Source organism: Lipotes vexillifer, unplaced genomic scaffold, assembly GCF_000442215.2.
Source record: "Lipotes vexillifer unplaced genomic scaffold, Lipotes_vexillifer_v1.1 scaffold613, whole genome shotgun sequence".
NCBI lineage: Eukaryota > Metazoa > Chordata > Mammalia > Artiodactyla > Lipotidae > Lipotes > Lipotes vexillifer.
Genome location: NW_006792345.1, coordinates 848,122 through 857,079, shown reverse-complemented (window position 1 = coordinate 857,079; position 8,958 = coordinate 848,122). Strand labels below are relative to the sequence as shown.

The window sequence follows — 8,958 nt, the reverse complement described above, 5'->3', positions numbered from 1 at the left end:
GCATTCCTGGAGAGAGAGATAAGGCAAAGGTGGCAATTTTGCCAAGAAGCTTTGGGTTCCAAACTCCTTAGTGTGGCATTCAAGGCCCTTGGCTACCTGGTGGTCTTAGAGCCAGACTGGTGCACCAAGACCCTCCCACTGGGTCTGCCCCTCCAGCATGAGCAGCTTCCCTCCTTCCTCCTCTCAGATGCCCTTCTGCCCCTACCACCACCCTAGCCATCCTGTTTCCTATGTACACCCACCTTTCTCTGTTGTCCTTCTGAGCCCGGGGGCACTCAGACTCTCAATTCTGAGTTTGTTCTGCTTTCTTAAAGGGCTGCTGTGTTTTTGGCCCCTAGGGAAAGGATGAGCTTTGGTATGTAACTACCTGTGTACTCCCAACAGGGCTCCCTGCTGGCACACCCCACCCTCCAGCCCTCAGTGAAGTCTGGGAGTCTTGTGGAATTCCTGCATGGGAAAGTTATTTCCTTTTCAAGTAGCCAAGAGAAAGTCTCAGCTGGGTGCTAATGTGTCTTTAACATCTTTCTGACACTTGCTGGAGCACCCCTTGCACAGAGGAAGCTGTCCTGGGCTCAGAGCTCAGAGCAGCAGATGGCTAAAATTGAACCCATTGGTTTGGTTTGTTTGTGGTTTTTTTTTTTTTTTTTTTTGGATTATGATCTGTGTATATATGGCAAGTGATAGTTTTCCTTTATGTTTGTTTTCTTTTGTAATGAATTTATTTAAGTTTTAAAAGCTTTGGTCAGTTTTATAGAAAAATATTAAAGAAATGATTGTGCTTTTGGTACAAGGATAGTGCAAAAATTGTGAAGGTGCTCCTGGAATAAACCACTTACCTCTTCACTTTACATTTGGGGAAATTGAGGCCCAGAGAGGTCTGTGCATACCTTTGTCTGAGCAGTTGTTTTAGGTCTTTTCTCTGGACTGGCTGTAGCCCTGCTGGGCTTGAAGCCACCTCAGAGCTCAGATCTCTGGGGCTGGTTCCGCAGTGGTCAGCAGGGGTTGAGCTAAAGGCCTTTCCTTATCAGTTCCTGATGACCGGGCTCACAGTGCCTCCTTCTCTCCCTTGTCTTTGCTGCTTCTCCCACAGGAAGCTGGACCCAGTTCTAGTTGATCCTCCACACACTAAGCAGATCACCCTCAAAGTTTTAATGAACTGAGAGTTTATCTGAAGGAACACTTAGGTACTCATGGGTGGTTTTGTTGACATCTGGGAATTGCTGGCATTTTACTGACTTTCTGCTGATGAAAAGGTTACTATATTCCCTCTCCCTCCCTCCTTTCCCTACTCTAGAGAATAAGTGCTCCTGGAGAGGCCCTGTTTTCCAGGCCCTGGGGCTCTGTGGGCATGGTCCTCCCCTCAGAGAAGGGGCAGGTAGTTGGAGGGGCAGTCCAGAGGCTGACCAGGGACAGAGTAACTCATGAGGTAAATGTTGCCATAGAGGGAAGACCTAGGGCACGAGCTGCAGCCTGGCAGCCCCATGCCAAACCGGCAGCCAGACATCTTTCTGTTTGGTGCACAGAATTTAAACTTTTTTTTTTTTTTTAATTATTGTAGTTACCAAATAACACAATTGGGAGATTTCCCATTAAATAGGTAGGATTTTGACTTCTCTTGAAAAAATCCGAAGATGAGCAACTCTGAGTCCACGTTTCTGAATAGTTTACAGTGATCCCTGGGATAACAGGTGCAATCTCCCCATTTCTCCCACCCTGACCCAGCTGTCCCGCTCACTGATGGTACCTGATGGCCCCCCTGCAGTCTGAGGTTGGGACCCCAGCACAGTGGAGGCACAGACACTGACTTTCCCCAGAAGAGAGAGAGGGACCTGGGACAGTGTCACAGGCCTGATTTCAAGTATGAGCTCAACAGAGAGAAGAGAGTGATAGGTGTGCCAGGCTGAGGGCACAGCATATGCAAGGGCATGGCGGCATGCGTGCTTGGGGATGTGACAAAAAGGATTGCATGTCCCATACTATGAATTCTTAAATCTTCCCTGTCCTTCATTACTACACTTAGTCATCTATGAGGTGGGAAAAAAAGACTTGAAGAAGAAAAAATTCTTAGTTTTTGCTAGAAGGTAAAGCCCTTGCCTTGAATTCATCATCTTTTATATTAGCTCCTCTGGCTGCTGTAACAAATTGCCACAAACTTGCTGATTTAAAACAACATAAATCTATTTTCTCACAGCTCTGAAGACTAGTTGTCCAACAATCAGTTTTACTGGGCCAAAATGGAGGTGCCAACAGGGCCCCACTTCCTCCAGAAGCTCTAGGGGAGAATCTGTTCCTTGCCTCTTCCAGCTTCTGGTGGTTGCTGGCATTCTTTGGCTTGTGGCTACTCATTCCAGTCTCCTCTTCCATGGTCACATCACTTTCTCCTCTTCCATATTAAATCTCCTTCTGCTTCCCTTTTATAAGGACACTTGTGATTTCATTTAGGGCCCATCTGTATAATTCAGAATAATCTCCCATCTCAAGATCCTTAACTTAATCACATCTATAAAGACACTTTTCCATTTACAGATAGATTCTAGGAGTTAAGACCTAATATTTTTGAGGACGATTATTCATCCTGCTACAGTTGGGTTCTTGCTTTCAGATGCCTTCTGCAAGAATAGTCCAGTGTTGCCAATCCCAGATGGCTACAAGAATGTTGGCCAGAGGGCTACCAGCATCGCCTGCATCACACACACCCAACTCCTCTAGTCCCAGTCAGAAGGTGAATGTAGGCATCAGTTAAATACCCCTTCCTTCACTGGCATCATGCCACACACCCAGATGGACCAAATAGTGTTCATACTTTCTCTAAAAGTCAGTTCCCATGTCACATAAATATCTTGCATCTTGCTCTCCACGTGTGTGCATGATACCCTTCCCACTCATCTCTTCTCTGCAAGAAACAGGCATGGTTTTATTCCCCAGAATCAAGAGGGGCCAGGACACACACCCACACCCACACACAGTGTGTTTACTGCACAGCAGTCTTTCAGGAGAACTTGTCAAATGCTTACGGGGGCTCACTTGCCTCTCGTCTTAGGTGAGGAAACAGCAATCCAGGGAGGTTACTTGGCTCGGGAGAGCTCATCCTTTTGTCCCAAACTTCTTTCGGCTCTCAGAACCCTGTCATATTTGACACTCCCTTCCTCCTTATAACAGTTCAGTTCATGGATGGATGCCTCAGAAGAGACTGGACTGGAGTTGATGGGGCACAGACTCTGGGGTCAGGATGCCTAGCTTGTTGCCTCTCCAAGCCATAGGAGCCTTGAGAAACAGAGCCCCCTACACAGTAGTGTGCAGATAAATGTTTAACAACCGGCTCTTTGGTGTGCCAGTTTCTATGGTGTGAATACTCTCACCGTGGCTAATTTCAGGTCACCAGCATGAGGTCCCTGAGCATGGAGTTGGGAAGAGATGCACACAGTTGGCTCTTCGGAGCCAGTCTTAGCAGCTCTTTAACACCCCTGCCCCCACTTATGGGACTTTTGTGGCACTCTCTGGAGGGCTGCAGAGAGGCCAGCTGGGCGGCCAGCCAGGCAGGGGCTCAGCGTGGCCTCCACCCTCCTCCGCATCCTCCCTCTCCCCCCGCATCATCATGCCATTTCCCCATCAGTCTTATTCATCAGGGGTTTCCCGAGTTCTGAGAAACCTTCTGGACATTTTGTGATATAAGATTAGTAAAGAGTGCTTTTAAATTGAGGAGTTATTTTTATATTTAGCAAAATCTGCTTATAAAGGAGTAGTAACTTGAGGTTACAAACACTCTTGGAAGAACGTCCTGAAGATTCATTAGGTGCAAAGCCAAGTAATTTAATCTAGTCATCTGCCTCTTTTTAATTTTCAAAGGAAATATTTCACTGGAAAAACAAAGTCTGGCTTTTTCATAGCTGAATTTGGCAGTTTGAACTTCTTTTTTTTTTTTCTTGAAAGTTTTTTTTAAGTACAATTAAGAGTATTTGTATGTTGCTTCCCCTTTGTTTTGGTGAAGCCCTAACGGGACAGGGACACCAGGAGTTTTCTATTAAAAAGAAAAATGCCTTGCCCACATTTACTGCAGGAAGCAGAGTCCCCTGTTATCTCAGGGATTGGAGTGTTGTGGTAACTTGAACCCTTGGAGTCCCAAGGAGGCCTGAAACAGGGTAAGGCTGTCCCCAGAAGAGCCAACCCCCTCCTGACCCTGAGCCAGGCCTGGGGACTCCTCTGCCTTTGTGAGAGGACTCAGCTGTGCAATCTCCACCTTTACTCTCACTTCTGTGAGGAAGCAGCAGAAATTGTCCTTCCCACTTCATGAATAAAGTGACCTTCCCCAGTCTGCACAAGGGAGGCCTGGACATCCAGAGAGGCCATAGCCTCCTTTGCAGCCCTTGCTCCTGGCCCAGTGGCCTCCCTTTCCTCGGGGCCTCACCTGGAAGGGTATGCTGCCCGCCTCCCCTGGCATGCCACACACACGCTCAGGAATTTTATGAGGCATAAATCTAACTGGCCATGTCTTCCAATTTGGGACTTAGAATAGTATCTAATCTCTAGCAGACTAATGGACCAAGGAGGTCAACTTCTTCAATTCTGAGAAGCATTGGATGGTGGTGGAACGAGTGACCTTGGTCTGGAGAGGGTCCCATCCTGGCTGGGTGGTGACATAGCTGCAGTGGAGTTAGCTTTACTCTGTATGAGGTACAGGTGGTATCTCTGCCTGGGACTGTCCACCCTCAATCACGGTGAGGGCAGTGTCTTTCACTGGGAAGCTGATCCTTGGAAAGATGGAGAAGTTTTCCAAAACGATAGCCACAGAATCATAATGTGGACCCTGTAGCCCACCCACTGCACACTTAGACCCTCTTCCCTCATCCTCCAGGCCCCAAACAACCCCTCCCCCCATCCGATACCCTGAGCACCCCAGGGGTTATAGAGAAGGTTCCAGGAGTTCAGTGATCCTAGTTCTGGCTGGGAATCCAGAGACATTGCCCCTCCATCTTGTCATTGTCATTATCTGTCACTTGAAGGTCGAAGCACCCCTACCTGGATGAATGGACCTCTGTGGTGCATTTGGTCCTGAGTTCCTATATGATCTCTCAAGCCACATTTGGAGGGAACATTAGAATTCCCGGACCCCCCCCCCCCAAGGTGGGCTGGGCTAAGGGGCCACAGTCCCCTCTTAAAGGGCTCGTGTCCATCCTGCATCACATCTACAGTCTCTTCTGGAGTCCCTCTGAATTTATCTGGGTTTTTCTACCTTTGGAACCTTTTCTCACTCACTTTTCCCATCAGTTTTAAGAGTGGGAACCTGAAAAGCTGTTTCGAAGCTCTGGATGCTAGGATGGCAGTGTAGGCAAGGGGTATACACTGAGCTGCAGTGGTTGGGCCAAGGCAGCCTCTGCCCCAGGGCTGGGCATCTCTCCAACTAGCTTGGAGGTATTTCGCCATCCCTCTTGGGCAAGGGAGGTGTGTAGTGGGAGCCAGCCTTGCTGTGGTTGCCTCTGCCCTGTGAGGAGGGGGCTAGATGGGAAGAGAAAGGTGGAGTTAGAAGTAGGAGTGTCCTGGGGAAGGAGTGACCTCCCAGGGGTCAGGGGAGGGCGTATCAACATGGCCTGGACCTCACCAGGGGAGCTCTGAGTATGTCCATCAGGGGCCAGATGGGCATCTCCCCACGGGCCAGGCCCCCTCTGCAAGCTATTTCTCATCTCTTGGAGTAGGATTCTAAGACAGGTCTTATGCTAATTTGGGGGGCAGCAGTGATGCGCCCCCTGCAATCAGGTAGACCTGGTTGTGAATTACTCAACTCTTTGGACTTGGAGCCAGAGATGCCCTGTCTGTCCATGGGAACCACAGCCTGGATATAGGCATTGTGAGGATTAGACAAGATGAGGTTCTGAAAGTATTGGCACATGGGAAGGCTTCATGAGTGGTGATAGTGGTGGTTGTGATTTACTTTGCAATCCCACCCAGTGGAGTTCCGGGATCCTTCCCCAGGACCTGGTTCATTTATCTAGAAGGCTCTCCACTCCATTCCTAGGGTCCTCGCAGTGCATGATGGTTGGGGGTGGGTAATGCTGGGGCATATACGCCTTTGTGCTTGAGTGTCTTAGGGTTACCCTTAGAGCAGTGCCTCACTGCCCTGGTGAAAGGAGCTAACGCTCAGGGACACCAGACTCAGCACTACCCACCTCTCTTGCCTTTCTGTCCCTTGTGCTTACACTTGGGGGTTCTCTCTGCTTGTCCATGGTTGAGGGTGGCTGTCTCCAGCCCAGCTCAAAGGTCACCTTCTCTGATCAACACCCCCCACCAAATCCATTCATTTATTCATGCATTCATTCATTCAAAAAGTAGTTACTGAGCACCTAAAATGTACCAGGCTCTGCGCTGGGTTCTGGGAATATAGCAAGGAAATAAGACAGATAAACAAGACACGTGTGGTCTCCATCCTCATGAAGGTTACAGTCCAGTGGGGAATCAGACAAAAGACAAGAAGGGAAGTGCTATATAGGAAATAAACAGGGCCATGTGACTTTTTAAAAATCGGGAGAGGAGAAGGCCTGTAATAGGCCGGGTGGGTGAGCTGTCGGCCACCTTTTGCAGAGAGCCGGTCCAGGAGCCTTCTGCCCCTTTCCCACCTCTCAGCTCTCAGCCTCTCTGCCTGCAAGTCTCCTGAGGGGTCGGGTGGTCCCTGTGCATCATGTCCTCTCATGATTCTCCTTGCAAGGCCCCCTGACTGGTCTATCTTGGCACTTGGCAGCACTTAGCACAGTGATGAAGCCCCTGTGGGCCAGAGAAATGTTTATGGGATGATTCACATCTTAATCAGTCTGTAACCAGATCACACACGTTTGGTTTAATCATCATTTCCCCAAGTAGAAAGCCAAAAATAAATACCAGTAAACTGGTACTATTTTCCTTGTGGTTTTATTTAATGATAATTTCTCAAGGGCTTCCCTTGTGCTGTATACATACCTGCATTTGTGCCGCATGCTCCCCAGGAGGAGGAAACTCTTTGCCTGCTCCATTTTCACAGATACAGACACTTACTATGTGGCAGGCACTGTTCCTCTTGCTTTACAAAGACTCACAACAACCCTAGGAAGTAGGTACTGCCATCACCACGCTCCACTGGGAGTTCAGTGACTTGCTCCAGGCCACGCAGAAGCAAGGAGTGGGCTGGGGTTTGAAATAGATATTTGGCGAAGGTGGTAGGCCGGAGCTGCCACCCTCTGTGCTTCTTGCTGTCACAGACTAGTGAGCAGGCGAGGGAGGAGGAACCCAGGCGGGGTGACCCTGAGCGTGTCTTTTTACGCATTGGACCGTGTGCTCAGACTACTTTCTGCCTTCTTGTGGCTGTTGTCCCTCCAGGTGAGCAGAGCTGGGGAGCCACGGTGAAGTTGATTGGGCTAGCTGACAATCCTGTACCCACCACTCTCTAATTCATATAGCAGCACATGGTAACATACTACATACAGGCACGTGGCAAAATATCCTGACTGTACAAAGAGGACACATGCAGTGGGAGAGGAGTTTCTGCCTTCTGTCCAGCACCCTCGTCAGTGGCAACCATGGCTCCTTGGGTCTTCCAGAAACATGCTATGTTTCTGCCTGCCCCACCTTGGGTAATTTACAGATGTTCTGCAGGCCACTTTTTTCCCTTGACACATCTTGGAGATGTAGCCTGTTTTCCAAGAGAACACACAGCTTCACCTTGTTCTCTGTATAGGTCTGCCTGCATGTGGCCCTACAGTGGCCACGTGTGGCCGTGCCATCACTTACCTGGGCCCTGCCAGGCATCAGGCTGTCCCCAGTCTTCAGCTACCACAGACAGCAACTATCCTAATGCATGCACAGTTGAATCTCTGCACAGTTATCTGTTGGATACATTCCTAGAAGTGCAGAAGCTTTGTGCAACAGATGTGTACATTTTAATTTGAGAGATTGCCAAATTGCCTTCCAAAGAGAGTGTACAAATTTAAACTCTCACTTGTTGTCAAACTGGTGGATCTTTACTGATTTCATAGGTAAAAAAATGGATTCTCACTGCAGCTTTCATTGCAGATGAATGGGATTCCAGAAGGGAATTCTGATATGAATAGCAAACAAAATTCCTGGGAAAGCAGCTTTATTCTATTTCATTATTTTTTTAAATAGTAAGAGCACAGTATAGGTGCTGCTTTATTCACTTTCATGTGGTGGCGTGCAGGGAGAATCCAGCCAAGAGAGAGGAGAGAGACAGTGCTTAAAAGAATTTACTGAAAAGAGGTTGGTATGCAAGAGATTTCATGTTAAAAATTAGATTTATGCCTTCTTGCACAAAGACCTTGAAAACCACTTCTTGGCAGCCCCTCTCACCAGAGTAATCAACCAAACGGTGCTTGAGTGGCTGCCAAGCCTCCCAGCTGGGTGTGGACACAGCTGGTGGTCCTGATGGAAAGGACCCTTTAGCCGTTCCAGCCAGTTCCAGCCCACCAGGGGCTCTGGCAGCAGCACCTCCCACCAAGGCGGCTGTTCTGGGTCTCAGAGCCAGAGATGCATAAGTGCCTGACGTGAGTTCAGAAGTGAAGTTTGTGTATGGTGTTAGGGAGTGTTCTAATCTCATACTTTTACATGTACCAGTCCAGTTTTACCAGCACCACTTATTGAAGAGGCTGTCCTTTCTCCCCTGTACATTCCTGCCTCCTTTATCAAAGATAAGGTGACCATATGTGCGTGGGTTTATCTCTGGGCTTTCTATCCTGTTCCATTGATCTATCTTTCTGTTTTTGTGCCAGTACCATACTGTCTTGATTACTGTAGCTTTGTAGTATAGTCTGAAGTCAGGGAGCCTGATTCCTCCAGCTCTGTTTTTCGTTCTCAAGATTGCTTTGGCTATTCAGGGTCTTTTTTGTTTCCATACAAATTGTGAATTTTTTGTTCTTGTTCTGTGAAAAAAGACAGTGGTAGTTTGATAGGGATTGCATTGAACCTGTAGATTGCTTTGGG

The 8,958-nt window shown here is 48.2% G+C and overlaps 1 protein-coding gene across 2 annotated transcripts in view; it reads left to right on the top strand.

Moving 5' to 3' along the window:
- The window catches only part of GFPT2 (glutamine--fructose-6-phosphate transaminase 2), a 46,504-nt gene that overhangs the window by 1,374 nt on the left and 36,172 nt on the right, over positions 1 to 8,958 (top strand). The gene's annotated exons all lie outside the window — the stretch shown is intronic.